We start from the raw sequence: 22,950 nt of genomic DNA, 5'->3' as shown, positions 1-22,950 counted from the left end.
CAGTGGACTAGTTTTTCTGAGACATCTAAGAACTCCTTGGAGTTAAGATCTGTGGGTCTACCGATGTAACAAACCAGAGGTCAATAGGTTTTGACCCCGCAACACATCCGCATAGCTTCAGTGAGTATGGGGGACTACTTTGCTGATATGATGGGATGTTCTGGGACATTCAAGGACTTCCTGGAGTTAAGATCTGTGGGTCAACTGACGTAAAACGCAAGAGGTCGACGTATTTGACCTTAGGAAATATCCGCAGAGCTTCAGTGAGTATGATAGACTTCTTTTCTGTTATGTTCCGTCCCAGAAAGTCCTTGTTACAGCCGTAGCCCCTCGTGTTATAACTCAATGGAGTTCTTGGATGACCCAAGACAGTCCAATACATTAACAAAGTAGTCAACCGTACTCACTAAAGCTATGCGGGTCTGTCCCAAGGTCAAAAACCGTTGACCTCTTACTTGTTACGGTGGTAGACTCATAGATCTTAACTTCAGGGAGTCCTTGGATGTCGCAGAACATCTCAACACATCATCATAGTAGTCTACCATACTCACTGAAGCTATGCGGGTATGTTCCGGGTTCAAAAACCGTCGACCTCTTGCTTGTTACGGCAGTAGATTCACAGATCTTAACTCCAGGGAGTCCTTAGATGACCCAGAACATCCAAACACATCCCAACACCCCAGCAAAGTAGCCTACCGTACTCACTGAAGCTATGCGGGTATGTTACGGGTTCAAAAACCGTCAACCTCTTGCTTGTTACGGCGGTAGATTCACAGATCTTAACTCCAGGGAGTCCTTGGATGACCCAGGACATCCAAGCATATCTCAACACTCCAGCAAAGTAGTCCACCGTACTCACTGAAGCTATGCGGGTATGTTATGAGTTCAAAAACCGTCGACTTCTTGCTCGTTACGGCGGTAGATTCACAGATCTTAACTCCAAGGAGTCCTTGGATGACCCAGGACATCCCAATAAGTTCTTACAACAATGCACTGTAGCCTACCACACTGACTAAAGTAGTCTGGGTAGGATCCGGAGTCCATATCTTGAAGATTCGACTTGTTTCTTTGGTTAACCTCTTGCTCAAAATTTCCGGAAGTTTCGGATGGACTAGAACATCCCAGATGTTCCAAAACTATGCTTACATGTTTCAATATCATAACTAAATAACATACAATTAATACATTTTGAAAACTCTCCGAAAAATTACGAATTCTCAAAGATTCTTAATTTAAGTCATATTCTCGATTTAAGTCATGGACATTCTTCTTTTAAGTCATGACTTAAAAAAAGTTGCGTAAATCGAGAATCGTTTAAAAAAAGGTGACTTAAAAAAAGAATATGGTGTATTTCTATTTCCTTAACTTTCTCGATGGGAGCAGATGGGAATCGAACCCAGCACCATTCGCTTACAAAGCGAACACCGTAACCATTCAGCCACGGCCACTCCCTCTTCTGGAAACGCCTTTAAATCTAGAGATATTATAAATTTCTGTATAAAACTTGTAAAATAGAACCTTTTTTCCGTTTTGTGATTCAAACTTATTCTCATTGAGCTAAACACGACCCTAAGTATTTAAATAATCCTATTTTGCAATGTTTTCATAATTAAAGTTAACTTTTGAAACATTTCAAAACTTGTGAAGTCGAAGTCAACAATTTGTTGAAAGCTGGATTCGTGGTCAGAGTCGGCTAGAGTTTGTAGGCCGCAGTTGGAGTCGGAGTCGGAGTCGTTTGAAATATAACCCGACTTCGTAGCTCTGTATTCTTCACACACAAAAGTAAAAAACTCACGGTTAAGAAAAAAAATGTGTCAAATTATGTAAGGTTCAAACGTATTCAAAATGATGAGGGTTGAATTAAGTTCTTGAATATTAGTCAAGAGGGGATGGAACGAAAAAGCTTGAGAACCACTGTTCTAAAAAAAAAAAAATAATCAATAAAGCCAGTTTCCACTCCTTTTTCTTCGATCAATTATTCAAACAACCCGATAAATCGTCCTATGAAATTTTCAATACAACCCACTTCACCGAATCCAGCGCTGCCCTTCCCTCTAGGAAAGGATTGGCATTTCGTTTAATTTGCGAGAAAATCAATTTGGGCAAGCCTCGATCCTCTACCCGGTAGGTACTCTCGGTGTCCAATATAGGGCATCTATTCTAAGTAGAAGCTCCGTCGTCGAGTGGAAAATTAATTCTTCGCTAAACGGCGTCTTAACTCGCGGAGTCTTCCACTGCCAGCCATCCGAGAAGCTGGTAGGTGAGGGGGGTCTCATCGAATATTAAAATGAAGAGTGATTTAAGATCGATGTTGAGCTCGAGGATTTTGGTACTTTGCGTGAAGTGGTGTTCTCTGTAGAAGGGTTTGCTTTGGAAATTAAAAAGCAATTAATTAACAATTGACAGCTCAAATTTGGGTCAATGCGTTCAAATTGATTGATGTGGATTTAAATTTGAATGATCTTCACTCAAGTCTGGATGATTTCCTCGAAGAAGGGCTGCACCTCAAGGGATGCACCATAATAGCTATTTGATGAAGTTTCACACCTGACGTATTTTCACCCGGAGACAGCTTAGGAATGTCTGACATGTAGGACTAAAGAGGTATTTCTAGGTTTGGGACTTGGAGACGGATCACCACCACCAGATGGAAGCCGTCCTGAAGCGTCGTCCGTAACTCGAGTTGGTCCACCGGGTGACAATTTCGCATTAACATTATAAATGATGGTGGTTTTCAACGACGTGGTTGGTTCCTCTTTTGGGGACGTTTGCATAGTTTCTATGGTGTTATATGTGTGAGCTCCCTAGAAGAGGAATGGCCTGCCTGTCTAGAAGAGAATAGTTGTTGGATGCAAAACTATAGTAGTTACCACGATGTCCCTGTTCAACTGTATTCAGTATTTCTTTAATTGCTTCAAATGTACAGCTTAAACGATATTTTTTTTATAAATATACCAAAAATATCATTTTTTTTAGAAGTACAATTTAAATTAAAGTGAATACCACCCTCACAAACGATCAGCCATACATCAAGTCCCTTATTTCCCATCTAGGCCAACTTTCCTGCGTTCTATTATGTTCCATCCGAGCCATCCGGAGAATTCCACTTCAACCTGTGCTATCTTCTCTACTCTTCAACTCGCAGGTATTCCCCGACCTGCCCTGCTGGTGTGACGGGCAACGCACTCGCTTAAACACTTCATAAATCTTCATCTCGATTTCAATAAAGTCAAGAAGGACGACGACGCCGAAAAAGGAATGCCTTCGAGCAGCAGCAGCAGCTTCCAAAGAGATATCATTTGCGCAAAGGGGGTGAAAAGTTGGCTCCCATATCAGATTCACCTTTCCACGTGGTTCTCAGCCTGTCTTGGGAGGAAGGAATTCCCCCCACCGTTAAGGAAGAGCCTGATAATTATTCATTTCTCCCAGGGATGTCTGCTTGACGTCACAAATGATATGTGGGAGGGAGCGAGAATGCCTTTGTGTCGCCCAGAATCTTGGGTGGGTTCTTCTTGAAAGACATTTGGGAGCCGCCTCAACTATGGCGATGGTGGAAACGAGAAAAAAAATGAAATCCTTTTGCGAGTTACCGAGGTGACAGGCATCAGCCAGTGACTGCTCAAGTGAACTCGCTGGAATCCACGCGTAGATCAACGTTTGACTTTTTTGCGTGAAAAAGCAGGGTGACAATATTTTATTTAACATAATAATGGAGCACCCGCAGAAATACATTGTAGAAAAAAGCAAAAACTTATTATGGACGAGCAGTTTTTGCTTTTTTCTTCAATGTATTCCTTATGGGAGAACTGTCATTTCCACCACTCGAATCGGGTACTAGCATGGTTCACGTTTCTATGAAAAAGACAAAAGTTGTTATTTTGTCTTGCATCAACCGGAATTTCGTTCTTTTATGTCCCCAGAAGCACTCTGAGCCCATTTGGTAGTCTAGATCCAGTTTTAATTTGAAATTTATATGATTTTGATTTATTTTCCATGGAAACTATCTTTTACATTGTATTAGGATTTTTTTATAAATCGATGAAATGACTTGATTCTTATAGTAGGAGATAGGTTTTGAACTGGGAACAACTTTGTAGAACATACCAACATGCTAGGAAGTGACCCTTTAAAGATACAGATACTTTTAGATGGTGGCTGGCCCCTTCAAAAGCCACCATCTAAAAGTATCTGTATCTTTAAAGGGTCACTTCCTAGCATGTTGGTATGTTCTACAAAGTTGTTCCCCAGTTCAAAACCTATTTCCTACTATAAGAATCAAGTCATTTCATCGATTTATAAAAAAAAATCCTAATACAATGTAAAAAAAGATAGTTTCCCATGGAAAATAAATCAAAATCCCATATAAATTTCAAATTAAAACTGGAGCTCCTAGACCTTACCAAATGGGCTCAAATTTTCAGGAGTGCTTCTGGGGACATAAAAGAACGAAATTCCGGTTGATGCAAGACAAAATAACAACTTTTGTCTTTTTCATAGAAACGTGAACCACGCTAATCGGGTACCCATTGCTATCGTTTTTCACTTTGACTCTGACTCCATAACCCTGATTTAAAGAATTGATCATTCCGCATGTGTAATGTTTGAAAGAATTGACAAAATCCGTAGTAACAGCACGGACGAACGGACATGACACCAGGAACAAATTTTCTTCAAATTTCTGAAGCAAACTATCATTTGCGCCATCTATATTCAAGTTGTCGAAGTAGCATCGAGCGATTAAGCATGATTTCTCAAAATGTCTTATGCAATAATTATTTAAAACATTTAGCATTAGTATAGTGCTAGAAACAGTTTTTTGGCATTAAGTTTGTCTTTATGATTCTATGTGATTTATCATGGACCCTAAAATTGCCGAAAAAATCATTTATAGGTATTTTAAATATAAATTCATACGACCATTTTAAAAAATGTACATGAGTTTGCTTCATCAGCTGGCTTTGTTTACGTTTTAAACCACGTGGCGCGATGATTTTGACATAAGCGATCTCGCTTGCGCTGGTTTTCGCCAAGAAGAAGTAAAAAAAACCTGCTTCACTTTTTGAAACCCCGTGTCATGTCCGTTCGTCCGTGCTCAATAGGGCGAATCTGCGTTTGTAAACAAGCAGTCTATCCCCCTCTTACTTAACGTGAACTGTCACTAGAGCGAAAGGGATAGACTGCTTGTTTACAAATGCAGATTCGCCCTATTGAAATGTTACTACGGAAATGGCATAAATATTCTAAAAATCAGAATTTGCTCTCGGCACTGGTTGACCGATTTGGACTGTTTTGGTCTCACTCGATTCGTCTTGGGTTCCCTATTGAAAACTATGTAGTTTATGAAAATTTTGCGAAGCTTAGGAAGATTGTAAAAGGTTTTTGATGGAAAACACTACATATTGAATATTGTTTATGAAAAATTATTCAAAAGCCCTTTCCGATAAGCCATAAAGTTTGAAGATCTTACAACCATTTCAAAGCTTATGAGCACTAAAGTGCTAATTGTACACCTTTTTTGCTGAACCTCAAATAATTTGATAAATTTTAAGAAAAGTGATGTTCAGATCTATCATGTCGGATGGATGGTTGGATATTAGCCCAGGTCAAAGTACAAAAAAAAGCTCAGCTCAAAAAGTATACGAAATTTCCCGAAAGAGTACTAAAGGTTGCCAAAATTTGGTTGAAAACGGGCTTGCCGTTTGCCGGAACAAGTTTTAATGGGTTTTAACCCGTATAAAGTTATTTTTTCTCATATGTATGTCCCTTTTTGAGGAATATTTGCCACTAAACTCAACCTCCGGTGGTTGGTCACTTTTTCGTTTGACACTTTTTTAGTTTGTACCCCGTTGGTTGATCAAAGTCAAACTAAAAAGTGATGAACTGTCACTTTTTACACGGCGCTCACGGACACTATCAAAAAAACAAACGTTTGATAGTGTGTATGAACTCCGTGTAAAAGGGGTGTCAAACTAAAAAGTGACCCCTTTCGTTTGGCAACAGTTAGTGTCAAACCATCGGGGTTTGAGTGTAATGACACAAGTGGCGTGTAGGCCAGATCTTCGCGCAACTTTTGCCACGACGCTTATCTTTTTTTATTTTTGTTTTTGTTTTTGTTTTTGTTTTTGTTTTTGTTTTTGTTTTTGTTTTTGTTTTTGTTTTTGTTTTTGTTTTTGTTTTTGTTTTTGTTTTTGTTTTTGTTTTTGTTTTTGTTTTTGTTTTTGTTTTTGTTTTTGTTTTTGTTTTTGTTTTTGTTTTTGTTTTGTTTTTGTTTTTGTTTTGTTTTTGTTTTTGTTTTTGTTGTTTTTGTTTTTGTTTTGTTTTTGTTTTTGTTTTTGTTTTTGTTTTTGTTTGTTTTTGTTTTTGTTTTTGTTTTTGTTTTGTTTTTGTTTTGTTTTTGTTTTTGTTTTTGTTTTTGTTTTTGTTTTTGTTTGTTTTGTTTTGTTTTTGTTGTTTTGTTTTTGTTTTTGTTTTTGTTTTTGTTTTTGTTTTTGTTTTTGTTTTTGTTTTTTGTTTTTGTTTTTGTTTTTGTTTTTGTTTTTGTTTTGTTTTTGTTTTGTTTTTGTTTTTGTTTTTGTTTTTGTTTTGTTTTTGTTTTTGTTTTTGTTTTGTTTTTGTTTTTGTTTGTTTTTGTTTTTGTTTTTGTTTTTGTTTTTGTTTGTTTTGTTTTTGTTTTGTTTTTGTTTTTGTTTTTGTTTTTGTTTTGTTTTTGTTTTTGTTTTTGTTTTTGTTTTTGTTTTTGTTTTTGTTTTTGTTTTTGTTTTTGTTTTTGTTTTTGTTTTTGTTTTTGTTTTTGTTTTTGTTTTTGTTTTTGTTTTTGTTTTTGCCTTCCTCACTGAGGTAAGGCTATAATCCTGCTTAAAAATGAACTCTCTATTAAAAGCTCCTTGACCCACCTTCATGTATACACATCTACTCAGAATCGAAAACTGAACAAATGTCTGTGTGTGTGTATGTGTGTGTGTATGTGTGAATTTTTTTTTTTTTGAATTAAATATACTTTATTGAATCTTTCTTATAATAATTACATTTGGTTTACATAATAAGTGGTCAGCTGTGGCTCTTCAGCTTTAGTTTGCTTTTCGTGATTTAAACACTGTTCATTTTTATAACTTTAAAAGTATATGATTTATCATTTTTGTAACACTAGGTACAATGAGGAAAAAAAATTTTTTAAGAAAACATAACCTAACCTAAAACTAACTTAATCTTACCATAAACTAAACCAATCCTTGAATCAAGGGGTATTCAGATATAGCACATTTTTCCCTGAATTTCAAACATTTTTCTTGAATCTTCTGATCCAACATTTTAACTTCTGCTAATTCATGAACCTCATTTGATCTTGTCCAGCCAGGAACATTCAAAACCATTTTGAGTACCTTGTTTTGGACACGCTGGAGCTTCAATTTATGAGTTCTAGCGCAACACTCCCAAACAGGTACTGCATACTCAATAACGGGGTAAATTATTTGTTTGTAAACTGCTAACTTATTTTTCAAAGAAAGCTTTGATTTTCTGTTAATTAAAGGATACAAACACCTGATGAGAATGCTGCACTTGTTCAATATTTTGTCTACATGCTGCCGAAACAAAAGTTTCGAGTCAAGTATGAGACCTAAATAGACAACTTCCTTTGACCAGGGTATCGAAACATCATTCATTTTAATCAAAACATCATCCTTTGGGACAAATCTGGCCGATTTGGAAAGTGGAAAATGATGGTTTGAGTTTTGGCTGCATTTATGCGAATTTTCCAGTCGCCAAAGTATTCGGAAAGAACGTCAAGACCCTTCTGAAGACGGCCAACTAAATATCTGGTTATTTTACCCTTATAAATAACGGCAGTGTCATCAGCAAAAAGTGACAACACACCATTACCAGGAAGAGTAGGCAAATCAGATGTAAAAATATTGTACAGAAGTGGGCCAAGAATACTTCTTGGGGAACCCCAGCATCAATGTTGAATAATCCAGAAGCAATCCCATTCAGAAAAACCTTGAACGATCTCTCCGAAAGATAGTGCTGGATAATTTTGATAAGATACATTGGAAAACCGCATAAATACAGTTTATGTATCAAACCATCATGCCAAACATTGTCAAAAGCCTTCTCAACATCCAACAAAGCCATAGCAGTTGATTTAGACTCAAGCTTGTTCTGCTTGATGATTTTGGTTACTCTCGTAAGCTGATGAGCAGTATTATGTCCCTTTCGGAAGCCAAACTGCTCGTTCAAAATTATATTATTATCGTTGGTAAAATCCAAAAGCCTTGAATAGATGACCTTCTCAAAGAGTTTGGACAGACTACTCAAAAGACTAATGGGGCGATAACTTGTTGGCGATGTTGGATCTTTTTGAGGCTTCAAAATTGGTATGACTTTGCCCAGCTTCCAATTGGTGGGGAAGTAACCAAGTTGCAAACATTTATTGAAAATATTGGCTAGATGTTGAAAGAACTGATCACTCTGTTTTTTCAACACCAGATTAAAAATGTTATCAAAGCCTGGAGCTTTCATATTTTTCATTTGTTTAACTGCAACTTTGACTTCCTCACCAGAAACATGGGAATCTGCAGGAAATTCAAAGGTAGAGTCATTGATTGTTGAAATACTATTGGCAACTGATGTTTCTTTACGGCTGGTCATGGAAGCGCCAAGATTATGTGAACTAACAAAATGAAGCCCAAGTGCATTTGCCTTTTCCTCGGATGTAATCAAAGGAGAATTCTCAACAATAAGAGGAGGAATAGGCTTTGGTTTGTGAACTTTTGAAAGTTTCCAAAATGGTTTTGAATAATTCCCAAGCTGGCTTACATGTTTTGAAAATTCTTGATTTCTGATATTGTCAAGTCGGTCTTGTATGATTTTGTTCAAATTGTTCACTGAAATCTTTTTGTCATAGTCCCCAGTCCGTTGATATTGTCTCCTATAAACATTCCTAAGTCTAATCAAGTGTTTAGTATCTACGTCAATATCAGTTACCTTAAAATTAACAGGAACCTCTCGAACGTTGGCAGCCTCTGCTTGGTTGATAGCCTGCTGGATCACCTCCAGCGAACGATCAATATCGGCAGAAGTTTCCGGGTGTTGATCATAGTCGATGTTGCTGTCGACCACTTGCTGAAACTGCTGCCAGTCAACGTTGTGGTAATCTTTCCGGGTTGGTTGCCGCTGCGGAGTAACGGAAGCTCCAACCTCCACAACCACCGGATAGTGATCAGAACTCAACTCTTCAAACACCTCAGGATGAGCCACGTTCTCAGCCATATTGGTAATGAAGAAGTCGATGATTGAGTGATTCCCAGACCGAGCCACCCTCGTTGGACGATCCGGACTCACAACGTTGTAGTATCCGTTTTGCAGATCGTTGTGCAGAATCACTCCGTTCCGATTCCTCCTGCTGTTGCCCCAAACTTCATGCTTCGCGTTGAGGTCACCAGCGATGATGTACTTTGCGCTCCGCCGTGTCAGCCTCTGGATATCGCTCTTCAGTTTTGCTGCTGAACCATCTCTGGCATTCACCTGACGTGGACAGTATGCAGCAATGAAGAGTACTGGGCCAACCGAAGTGGCCCAGTACTCTTCATTGCTGCATTCTTCCTCCTAATGGAGCAAGCGTTCCAATTCAGCAGCTTGAGGGACCTACGATCCATACTGGATGACGAACGAGGTCAGCACTTCAATCTGCTGGGTCTTGGTTTTGCATCCACGCAGTGCAGCGGACATCTGTTTGAAAATATTGAGGAGTTCGGTTGAGGTGTAAAGATCATTACCATTTTCCTCAACTGCTGGTTCTTGGGTTGGTCTTGGCTCCTGGCTGAAGCCCGGTGGTGGCGGTCTCGGCTCCTGGCTGGAACCCGGCCGTGGATGATTCACCTCAGCTCTCTTCCTGGGATCCAACGGCAACGGTGCCAAGTTTGGGACCTGGCGTCGCGGTTGAAGAGGTGGAAAATTTTCCTCCACCAGGGCTGGAGGAGTTCTACGACGCTGAGGCTGATTCTTCGTCGATGCTTGCTGCCGAATTTTCACGAACTCAGCTCTCTTGGGGCACTTTCGGTCGGTTGACGAGTGCTCACCGTTGCAGTTGAGGCACTTCACCAGCGAATCTTGGATGCACTGGGATGTGATGTGCGCATCGGTACCACATTTGGCGCAACGACGCTTCAGGTGGCAGTTCTTACCTCCGTGCCCGAAACCCAGGCAGTTGAAGCATTGTGTGACGTCACGATGCACTGGTCGGTATCGCTCCCACGACACGATAATGTTGAAAACCGCTCGAATTGCCTTCAGCTCAGGAAGCGTCGTCGATCCCTTAGCCAAATGCAGCAGGTAGAGCTGGTCACGGTACTTGATGTCTTTGTTGCGTCGGCTCATTTTGTGCACGGCCAACACATCCAGTTTCAAAACTTTTAGCTCGGCAGCTAATTCCTCCACTGGCATGTCGTACAGACCTCTGACGACGATTTTGTACGGCTTATCCATGGCGACATCATGGGTAAAGTACTCCGCCTCGTTTTCGGTCAAGTAATCCTTGACCAGTTGATAGTGCTGCCTGGATTGCACCAGCACCTTAAATCCGTCCTGACACAGACGAATGTTGCCTAGGACTTTCCCAGACTTGATGAGTTCAACCAGCCCCGCTCGAAAGTCGATCGTTGCTGCTGATTGTCGCACATAAAAAGGAGGCAGTTTCTCCTTTCGCTGTTTCACTTCATTCTCCTTTGCTTCCGCTACCTGGTCCTCGTCAGGCAGTCCAGCAAACTTGTTGTTCTTCAATAGCTGCTCCTCGTGGGACGAAGAGTTCTCCTCCTCCTCATCCATCGGTACAGTACCGTCGCTCTTTTTCGTCTTTTTGCTGTTCGATGTCACTTCCAAAAGCACCTTCCTTTTGAAATCCCCGGTTTTTGGCCATCAGTTGAGGCCTCAACCTTCCTTTTGGAAATTCCCACTTTTTTGCCAGCTTGAGCCGCAGGTAGGGCAATATTGCCGGCGTTTTGCGCCGGGACGCGACGAGTCATGTTGATTCAGACAACCTTCACCAACGAATGCTCGGATAACAATGTGTGTGTATGTGTGTGTGTATGTGTGTGTATGTATGCATGTGACCAAAATTCTCACTGAGTTTTCTCAGCACTGGCTGAACCGATTTTGATCGAACCAGTTGCATTCGACTTGGTTTAGGGTCCCATACATCGCTATTGAATTGTTTGAAGTTTCGATAAGTAGTTCAAAAGTTATTTATAAAAATGTGTTTTCACAAATACCCGGATCTCAATTATATGCATGTAAACGATGTCCGGATCCATCATCCGACCCATCGTTGATTTGGTAATTGAAAGGCCTTTCCAATGAGTCCAAGACATTGAAGATCTGGCAACCCTGTCTCGAGTTATGACCACTTAAGTGATATTTATGTACTTTTTTGAAGCCGGATCTCACTTAAATGTATGTAAACTATGTCTGGATCCATCATCCGACCCATCGTTGGTTAGGTAATTGAAAGGCATTTCCAATGAGTACAAAGCATTGAAGATCTGGCAACCCTGTCTCGAGTTATGACCACTTAAGTGATATTTATGTACTTTTTTGAAGCCGGATCTCACTTGAATGTATGTGAACTATGTCTGGATCCATCATCCGACCCATCGTTGGTTAGGTAATTGAAAGGCATTTCCAATGAGTACAAAGCATTGAAGATCTGGCAACCCTGTCTCGAGTTATGACCACTTAAGTGATATTTATGTACTTTTTTGAAGCCGGATCTCACTTAAATGTATGTAAACTATGTCTGGATCCATCATCCGACCCATCGTTGGTTAGGTAATTGAAAGGCATTTCCAATGAGTACAAAGCATTGAAGATCTGGCAACCCTGTCTCGAGTTATGACCACTTAAGTGATATTTATGTACTTTTTTGAAGCCGGATCTCACTTGAATGTATGTGAACTATGTCTGGATCCATCATCCGACCCATCGTTGGTTAGGTAATTGAAAGGCATTTCCAATGAGTACAAAGCATTGAAGATCTGGCAACCCTGTCTCGAGTTATGACCACTTAAGTGATATTTATGTACTTTTTTGAAGCCGGATCTCACTTGAATGTATGTGAACTATGTCTGGATCAATCATCCGACCCATCGTTGGTTAGGTAATTGAAAGGCATTTCCAATGAGTACAAAACATTGAAGATCTGGCAACCCTGTCTCGAGTTATGACCACTTAAGTGATATTTATGTACTTTTTTGAAGCCGGATCTCACTTAAATGTATGTAAACTATGTCCGGATCCATCATCCGACCCATAGTTGGTTAGGTAATTGAAAGGCCTTCCCAATGAGTCCAAAATATTGAAGATCTGGGAACCCTGTCTCGAGTTATGACCACTTAAGTGATATATTTGTACTTTTTTGATGCCGGATCTCACTTAAATGTATGTAAACTATGTCTGGATCCATCATCCGACCCATCGTTGGTTAGGTAATTGAAAGGCATTTCGAATGAGTACAAAGCATTGAAGATCTGGCAACCCTGTCTCGAGTTATGACCACTTAAGTGATATTTATGTACTTTTTTGAAGCCGGATCTCACTTAAATGTATGTAAACTATGACCGGATTCATCATCCGACCCATCGTTGGTTAGGTAATTGAAAGGCATTTCCAATGAGTCCAAAACATTGAAGATCTGGCAACCCTGTCTCGAGTTATGACCACTTAAGTGATATTTATGTACTTTTTTGAAGCCGGATCTCACTTAAATGTATGTAAACTATGACCGGATCCATCATCCGACCCATCGTTGGTTAGGTAATTGAAAGGCATTTCCAATGAGTCCAAAACATTGAAGATCTGGCAACCCTGTCTCGAGTTATGACCACTTAACTGATATTTATGTACATTTTTGAAGCCGGATCTCACTTAAATGTATGTAAACTATGACCGGATCCATCATCCAACCCATCGTTGGTTAGGTAATTGAAAGGCTTTTCCAAAGAGTCCAAAACATTAAAGATCTGGCAACCCTGTCCCGAGTTATGACCACATAAGTTATACATTGTGTTCTTTTTTTCTGCATCTAAAAAATGATGAAATCACTCATATACCCATTTTTGGTAAAAAGTGAGGAAGGCATCAACCACATAGGTGGATTAAGTTAGTTTTGGTTTTGGTTTTGGTTTTGGTTTTGGTTTTGGTTTTGGTTTTGGTTTTGGTTTTGGTTTTGGTTTTGGTTTTGGTTTTGTTTTTTTTGGTTTTGGTTTGGTTTGGTTTTGTTTTGTTTTGGTTTGGTTTTGTTTGGTTTATTTTGGTTTGGTTTGGTTTGGTTTTGGTTTGGTTTTATTTTGGTTTATTTATTTTGGTTTTGGTTTTGGTTTTGGTTTTGGTTTTGGTTTCTATTTTGGTTCTATTGGTTTTATTCTATTCTTTGGTTTGGTTTTGGTTTTATTTGGTTTTGGTTTTCTATTTTTATTGGTTTTGGTTTTATTTTATTCTATTTTGGTTTTGGTTGGTTCCCATTCTATTGGTTTTGGTTTTGTCTTTATTCTTTTGGTTTGGTTTTGGTTTTATTTTGGTTTTCATTCTATTCATTGGTATTTGGTTCTGGTTTTCATTCATTCATTCATTCTTTTGGTTCTATTCTATTGGTTTTGGTTTTGGTTTTGGTTCTATTCATTCTTTTGGTTTTCATTGGTTTTGGTTTTCTTTTGGTTCTATTCTTTTGGTTTTATTCTATTTCATTTGGTTTTATTTTGGTTCTTTTCATTTGGTTTGGTTTTATTCTATTTTGGTTTTGGTTCTATTCTGGTCTTGGTTTTATTCTCATTCTATTCTATTCCAATTTGGCCTATTTGGTTTTGGTTCATTTCATTTTGGTTTTGGTTCTATTTTATTTGGTTCTGGTTCTGGTTCTATTCCCATTCATTGGTTTTGATTTTGGTTTTGGTTTTATTCTGGTTTCATTCTATTGGTTTTATTTTGGTTTTGGTTTTGGTTTTGGTCTTTATTCCCATTCTCATTCTTTGGTTTGGTTTTATTTTATTTTATTTTGGTTTCATTCTTTTGGTTTTCATTGGTTTTGGTTTTTGGTTCCCATTTTATTTTATTTTATTTTGGTTTTGGTTTGGTTTTGGTTTTGGTTCATTCTTTTCATTGGTTCTATTCTATTCTATTTGGTTTGGTTTGGTTCTATTCTTTTATTTTGGTTTTGGTTTTCATTGGTTTTGGTCCTTTCATTTTTTTTGGTTTTGGTTTGGTTTTGGTTTTAGTTTTGGTTTTGGTTTTGGTTTGGTTTTGGTTTGGTTTTGGTTTTGGTTTTGGTTTGTTTTGGTTTGGTTTTGGTTTTGGTTTTGGTTTTTGGGTTTGGTTTTGGTTTTGTTTTGGTTTTGGTTTTGGTTTTGGTTTGTTTTTGTTTTTGTTTTTGTTTTGTTTTTGTTTTTGTTTTTGTTTTTGTTTTTGTTTTTGTTTTTGTTTTTGTTTTTGTTTTTGTTTTTGTTTTTGTTTTTGTTTTTTTTCTTCAATATTAAGAAAGATTAATTCAGTAACATCATTTCAAAAGGGCGAAACCTACGATCCTGCCGTTTCGGGAAAATCAACATTCAAAATTTTGCCATTCCGATCAATTCCTATTTCCACAAAAAAGCATGAAAACCATTATTTTTTTCAAAACGTAATAGAAAATAGCAATAATTTCATCATAGAGAGCAATTTGAAATTAATTAAGGTGTTTTTGTTTTTGAAAATTGAGAAAAACAAATTACGCCTTTTTGAAGAGCGTGCCTCCATTTTCGCCCCACCGTATTCGCCACCCACTCAACCAAAACAACGGTTTAGCCCGTCAGGTTACGCCACAAAGCAAAAGTAAACAACAGATTCGCCCTTTTGGTTTTTGTTCACTTTTCGGGTTTTGCCTTCCTCACTGAGGTAAGGCTATAATCCTGCTCTAAAAATGGACTTTTTATAAAAAGCTCGAATACCCACATTCATATATACATATCGACTCAGAATCGAAAACTGAACAAATGTCTGTGTGTGTGTATGTGTGTGTGTGTGTGTATGTATGTATGTGTTCAAAAATCTTGCCAAGTTTTCTCAGCACTGGCTGAACCGATTTTGATCGAACCAGTTGCATTCGACTTGGTTTAGGGTCCCATACATCGCTATTGAATTGTTTGAAGTTTCGATAAGTAGTTCAAAAGTTATGTATAAAAATGTGTTTTCACATATATCCGGATCTCAATTATATGCATGTAAACGATGTCCGGATCCATCATCCGACCCATCGTTGGTTAGGTAATCAAGAGACCTTTCCAAAGAGTCTACAACATTGAAGATCTGGCAACCCTGTCTCGAGTTATGATCACTTAAGTGATATTTATGTACTTTTTTGAAGCCGGATCTCACTTAAATGCATGCAAACGATGTCCGGATCCATCATCCGACCCATCGTTGGTTAGGTAATCAAGATACTTTTCCAAGGAGTCCACAATATCGAAGATCTGGCATTTCTGTCTCGAGTTATGATCACTTAAGCGATATTTATGTACTTTTTTGAAGCCGTATCTCACTTAAATTCATGTAAACGATGTTCGGATCCATCATCCGACCCATCATTGGTTAGGTTATCAAGAGACCTTTCCAACGAGTCGACAACATTGAAGATCTGGCAACCCTGTCTCGAGTTATGACAACTTAAATTGTATCTGTGTACTTATTTTTCTGGACCTAAAAAAAATAGCTGAAATATGTGTCCAAACCAATATTACACATTGTTGGTATAAAGTGAGGAAGGCATCAACCACATAGGTGGATTAAATTAGTTTTTAAAGAAAAAAGTGGTGAAACAATCTCTCATGCTCATGCTCATGCTTATGCTCAAAAAAGTGGTGAAACAACTATTTTATCTTTGTGAAACGTTACAGTCAGTGATAATACAGTGATATTTGCTTCATAAGGAGTCCGGTTCAGGCCAAGACTCGTTGAGCTAGGATACACCGTAAGTAGCAAGTTGGTTTGACGATGTGGTCTATATTGAAGTGACGTTCCTTGGGGTGTTCCCGCCGGAAGTGGGAGACATGACAACCCGCGACACCTTCCTGCCTTCTCAATCTTTGCATAGCTTCGATGGTTACGGAGGCGATTCTTTGTACGGCATTCCTCCTAAACCTCCCTACACTAACTTTTTGTCCTGCAACTGCTCGACCCAGAATCCCCGGATGTCCCAAGAACCGGTAAATTATGGACCTTCATATCTAGATTGTGAATCCAGACCAGATCCGATACTACAATAATTGAAATTAAAAAAATATGTATTTAGGATCATACAAATCTGTGTTTGTTGTGGAATTGTGGTCAGAGACATCAGAAACATACATTTTGATCCATTTTGAGGATTGTCAGGTTAAAATTCACTAAATTATAACGAAAATTTAGTGTTTCTAAATATACGTCGGAACTTGCAGAAAACACTACATTCGCCCCTCGTGATTGGATGAAAACACAAGGGCTGAAACTCAATTTGGTTTGTTTTGATTGATGCTGTTAATTAGCCCTTTTGTTTTTTGCTTGTAAAACTACGTATTTTCGGAATTTTGAGATGATGGAGGGTATTTTAGAATCAGTTTTGTTCGCTTTATATGATTCTGACAAAATTCAGTTAGTTTACATCTGAGGGTTTCGCCCTATTGAAAAGTTGTTACAGAATTTGTATGAGGAACTTTTAATTTATAGATTATCTTCTTTTTTGTGAGACTTTAAGAATTAAAAAAGAAGCATTATTATTTTTAACAAGAGCTTTTGAATTCATAAAGGTTCACTTATCTTTTTCAAGTAATTTGAAAACAAATCATGAAACAGAGGTAAATTATTACGAGTTCTATGCAATTCATAGAGATTTACCATTCTTTACATAAGATTAATGATTTGAAGATATATGAAAGGGTCATTTTTTTCGCGCAATGCACCTAATAGATATTGTCCTTCTATTAATAAGATTTGAAGATTTTATAAAAGATGAGATTTTTTTTTAATTTTTAAAGATTCACCCTTTTTAAGGATTTGATGTTTTTCATATAAGAAAATTCAAGGATGTGAAGATTTGAATGAAAAAAAAAAAGAATCTCTGAGTTTCAAAATTAGTTCTATAAAAATTAATCCTTCTTTTTAAGAAAACAAATAACAACAACAAGGATTGATTTGTTCTTATCATAGGCCATCCTGGCAAGAGGATGTCTGGGAAATGACTGGTAAATGGTATTTGCTGGCATGGCAAGTTTTGACGTGCTTCAAAAGATCTTTCAAATGCATTTATAAGAGTTGGAATTGCGAGCAGTTTTCTGATTTTTTCAAATGTTTTTTGGACCTTAAACTTCAATCCCTATTCTACCCCACTTCCCTTAGTCCTAGAGGGCTCATATCTGGCATGAGTTCATTTCATGTATAGACAAACAAACGCTGAAAGTTTCATCCAAATCGGATAAGACCTCAAGAACAAACCGAGCAAAATCTACAAAAAACTGCTTTTTAAGTGATGATGTTAGATTTTCCATATTTTGACTCATCGATTTTTTTGTTCTAAATTCGAAGATTTCGTAAGTAAAAAAGTTTCAACCTTACGTATTCTTGAGTTTTAGACCAGTGATTTTGTTAAATGTTTGTCACCCTGCCAAAAAGAAAACCCCAACCGCTCCACAAAAAGCAAAGGAGTTTCACATTCAAATTCCACTTTTCTTTCTCACTAAACGCTTGAACAGAACGCGAGAAAAAAAAGTATGACGAATGGTGAAAGACGCTTGACGTCGGAGTTTGTCAAGAAGTCCCAACGAGGCGAAGCTGGCGTTAAATTTGAATCTCGGATCTTGAACGCACCTTTCTTTCCCGAGTGAGCCCCAATACGTGAGAATAAAAGAAATCCTCAAAGCATGACCGACATGGAGGCGGGAAAATCTACTCCCCCGGCAGAAGCAAGTTGAGGGAAAATATTTCGTTTTTGAAAATTGCCTGCATAATTTTCCTTCGAGTTGAGGGAGCTTCAAAAAAGCGGGAAATCATGTGAATAAAATATGATAATTCTTCGTTTCCGGGGGTTTCTTCGCTTTTCAGCTTTGACAGCACGAATTGCGATTAGGTAAGATTTTTGTTGAAAAATTCTGTTTTCTGTTCTGTTTGTCGTTTTTGCATTGCATATTCATGTGCCGCTGACGAAACATGCTTGATACAGTTGTTATACATCAGGCAAGTTTGTACGTTCATGTGGGAAGAAGTTGCTGCCCTCTTTTTATGGCTCTGATTATCTGGATTCCCTGAAGTTGTGCACTTTCTGACTAGCCTTTCCGTTCTACTTGGTCGAAATGTTGGCCTCTCTATTTTGGCATGAAATTTGCATTATTGGAGCATTCATAGATAACGCCATTTGGAATGATAATATATGAAGCTTTTATGTTTTGAACTATTTTTAGTCATCAATTTTTCCAACAGTAAATTATGCAGATTCAAGTTAAACGTTACCTACCCGAGCAGACGGAAATAACTTGGGAAGGTCAGTTTTTGATATTGTGAGAATATCGAAATATGTTATTGGGATGATCGGATTAGTTGTTAAAATAACAAAAATCAATAACAAAGATTTGTTCGAAGAATAACTTAAACTGTTATTATGTTGTTATTGCAATAACAAACCAATAACACAGAAGGAATCATGAAGGAATAACAAGATTTGTTATTTTGTGCGGAGAGGTGGAGCAGCATAATAACAAAAAATGTTATTGAACTGGTATGTCTCCATAACAAAAAAAAGTTATTGTTTTGGTTTATTTGTAATTTTCAAATAAACCTGCAGTTGCCATAACTCATCTGTACTAGTCAGGGCTGCAGAGTCGGGTACCTCCAAGCGACTTTGAATCCATACTTTCAAGAAAACTCCGACTCTGGATGCAGGATATGACGTCAACGACGACTTCAGCTCTCTAAAAATACCCGACTTCACGGATTCCGACTCCAAGTAAAAGTTGCTGAAAATTTGCTGAATCCGATGCAGTCTCCGAGGTCTCACTCCAGCTCGAACTTCAACGTCAGCTCCGACTTCCTGGCTCTGTGAAAATAATAACAGTTTTTGTTATTCACACATCAGAAATTCTCATTATATAAATCAATTCCGTTAGGGAATAAAACAAAATTAAAAAAAAAGAACTCTCAAAAGTTAATTTTATCGGATTAATTTTAGCTTGAAACCCCATTTCATGGTGAAATAAATGACCCCGATAAAATTGGTCGAAATTGTTTCATAGTTCTAGCCAATTTAAGTAAAATCCATTAGGGGGTATATCAAATAATTAAAAAAAATCAACTTTCAAAATTTCAACTTTTCAGAGTAATTTTAGTTTAAGGACCCCATTTCATGGTCAAAATAATGACCCTGACGAAATTGGTCAAAATTATCCCATAGTTCTAGCCAATTTTAGCAAAGTCCCTTAGGGGGTATATCAAATAATTAAAAAAAATCAACTTTCAAAATTTCAACTTTTTAGAATAATTTTAGCTTAAGGACCCCATTTCATGGCCAAAATAATGACCCCGACGAAATTAGACCAAATTATCCCAAAGATTTCAACATATTTAACAAAAGAAAAAAACAATAACAGATTAGGTTATGGACACTTAGAAACTTTTCCATTTGTGCGATTTATGGTAATTTTATTTCTAAGTCAGTATACCGAACGAATACCAAATTTTGTTATTAGGAGAGTTTTTGAAATGTATAACATTTCCTCTTATTAGCGTGTTATTAAACATTTACAATATAATATCACTTCAATACCAAATTTTGTTATTTTATCAGAAACTGTTATTATTTTTTCTTCTTGAAGTTGTACTTCAGGATAAAATAATAACACTTTTTGTTATTTTAACAGGATTTGTTATTGAAATATTATTAATTTTGTTATTACCGTCTGCCCGGGTACTCAAAGAACGTTCCCCAATCTCCGAGTGTCTGCCCAAGTTTTAATGAAAAGGCCACTCGAATCGGAACCAGAGAAGAAGGATGTTACACAACTTTCTGATTGACGCACACCTTCGAATCACAGAACTCGCTCTTTCGGAATGTATGCCAGCTCTGTGGCAATCAGCATTCACATTCATTCACCGCCGGTGTTGCAACGAGAGCAAAAAGTGGTTTCCCAGAGCTGATGCAAAAAAAGAGCCCAGCTATAGCTGCAACAACACAATTAGAAGTCATCGAGGTTAGGGTGATGCTGGGCGTCGGGAAAAAGGTAATTGAACATCAAAGGGTCAGGAAAATCAAACGTTGAACGCAACGCCGGTTGAGCCTGGAAGAGACTGATTGAGTGGTTTTGGTTGGCTTGGCAAATGGGACTCATCAAACTGATTGGGATGGCTTGCCGACGAAAATGGTGCCAGGTTGCAATGCACTCGGAAATGGTTGAGAATTGTACAGAGTAGTTAGAACCATTCTGGAATTCAATAGCCTTTTCATAAAGACAACTATTTTCATATTATTTGAAATTGCAATTAATTAATAATAAAATGTAGGTCAAAGCGAATATTAGTAACTGTTTTTATTAATTGTACAACTAATTTTAAATTTTTAACAGACCTTTTTTCAGTATATAAGTTCTAGACATTGTTTATTAATAAACACTTAAAATCTTTATTCGATTGTTTCTATTTGGACGATGTCTTTGAACTCACTGACTTATCTTTGCCGTCATTTTTGGGTTCTTTTGACTTATGCTGAACTTTCTGTTTTGATTTAGAATGTACTTTCTCCGATTTTGTAGCCTTCGACAAGCCTTCTTTAGACTTCAAATCGTTATCATTCTCGTCCTTAGCTCTAGACTTCTTTGAGTCTTTACTTTTCAGTCCAACCTCCTCCGACGATCGTTTCTTAGGTCGATCCTGTTGCTTTTCTTCAAGTAACTTTGCTTCCGGGTACGATCCTCCATGAGCCACATAAGACCGTATAAACCTCGCTGATTGTTCTCTCCTTAGGTTAAACTTGTGCAAGAGGTTCACCATTTTGCGACAATCTGCGCAAACAAACTGAGGAAAGTTTGGATCGTCTGGAAGGAACTTGACAGTACCTTCGGTTAGAACATGCTTAAACTTGAGATCAATGTTGATGTTCTGGAGGGACGCTTCCTGAAGACAAAGTCGACACATTTTGGCCATCCGAATCTCGTTGGTACGCTTGAGGGAGGCCATCGTGTCCTCACTGATGCTGGTGTCCATAGTTGAGATGATGCGGGTTTTGAGAAGTACGGATGATAAAATATAAAATACTATCCAGTATCAAGTAAAGCTGTACCTTTTTATAAGTCGTCAGGTATTGTTATTGGATTTGAAATTATCCTACCTAAATTAGTGGACAAAACAAACAAAATTTGACTGCTGTTACAAATAAAAATTTATCCAAAATAATGGGCAAAACATTTTATAATAAACTCTTATCATGCATCTTTAAACAATGAATCTTGAGTTATTATTTTTAATTTCGATTATTTTTGTTTGGATCCTGAAGATCTCAATGTTAGTAGATGCATTTACTCAAAGTTACAGATAAAAGGACATTGTCAACTCCTTCTTTGTGTCCTTTTGATTATTTTTTTCATTAGCTCAAAGTTAAACATATACCTTTGAAAGACAATGGTATAAAGGACCATTACAAATAAATCTCTAGGACTGTGGGAAACTGAAAATATAAAAAATCCATCCAAACATATGAAATTCCCCAAACATATTCCATTCTAGCAATATTTACGCCAGGAGCAACGTAAAAGGGATCAATTTTGGAAAAAAATCCTTTTGATATCTATGGAATTATTGTAAATGTAAGTTTATGATAGGTTTCGGTTTGTGGTAACATTTTTTAGAAAGTAAAAATAAATACCCATATTGACTAATATTAACTTACAGAGCAGACATTTACAAAAAGTGTGTTCTGCTTGCGTTATATCGTCACGGAAATTCTCAATGCTATATCTTTGTGAAAAATTGACCAATTTCGACATTCCAGTTGCATTCGACGTTAAATTTATCTTACTTTCAGGATATGTTCAGCTTTAGAAAAATAGTTTCTGACCACCAGAGATATTTCTTCCTGAGGTGGTTCTAATGTTTTTTTTACCTAAAACACGATTTTTGTTTTTTTTCAGTTGAAAAATTCTCAACGAAATCGGTATTTTTTTATTAATTTTATTTTTTGTATTTTTTAATCCTGCTGAAAGTTTTTATGGTGCCTTTGGTATAAGATGCAATTTTTCATCATTATTTAATCCATATAATTTTCCAAACAAATTTGGCAGCTTTTTACACGAAAATGATGTATGAAAATTCAAAAATCTGTATCTTTGCAAGGAATTTTTTGATCGATTTGGTGTCTTCGGCAAAGTTGTAAGTATGGATAAGGACTACACTGAAAAATATGAAATTGATTTGCAAAAAAAACATTTTTTTTTAATTTTTATTTTTTTTGACATGTTTTAGGGCAGGGGTACTCAAAGTTTTTGGAGGCCGGGCCAAATTGAAACTCAAATGAGCTTGCGGGCCAAATTTAACAAAAAAAAAGGTTATTTAAAAAAATTTACGTTATTTTAATTTAAAAGATTTAATTTATGTTATTTAACCCTTTCGAGCCTGATGGGTCATATATGACCCAAATATCAAAATTTCCAAAACTAGCCTATATATTATATATATTCGTATGGTCATAAGAATCATTTTCCCATCACTGAATAAAAAAATATTTTTTTGAAAATTCAGGCCTGAAAGGGTTAAAGAAAAAAATAATTCAAAATAATAGAAACAACAAAATAATGGTTTTCTATCGGTATTGATTTTATTGTACCGTAAAACGGGGTGACTTTGATAGCCGGGGTGACTTTGATAGGTTTGCGATTTTTCCGCAAAATGAAGAGTACAATTAAAATACGTAAGGAATGG

This window comes from Culex quinquefasciatus, chromosome 2, assembly GCF_015732765.1.
Source record: "Culex quinquefasciatus strain JHB chromosome 2, VPISU_Cqui_1.0_pri_paternal, whole genome shotgun sequence".
Lineage (NCBI taxonomy): Eukaryota > Metazoa > Arthropoda > Insecta > Diptera > Culicidae > Culex > Culex quinquefasciatus.
The sequence above is the reverse complement of the archived record's forward strand: the minus strand, read 5'-3'. Positions refer to the sequence as shown.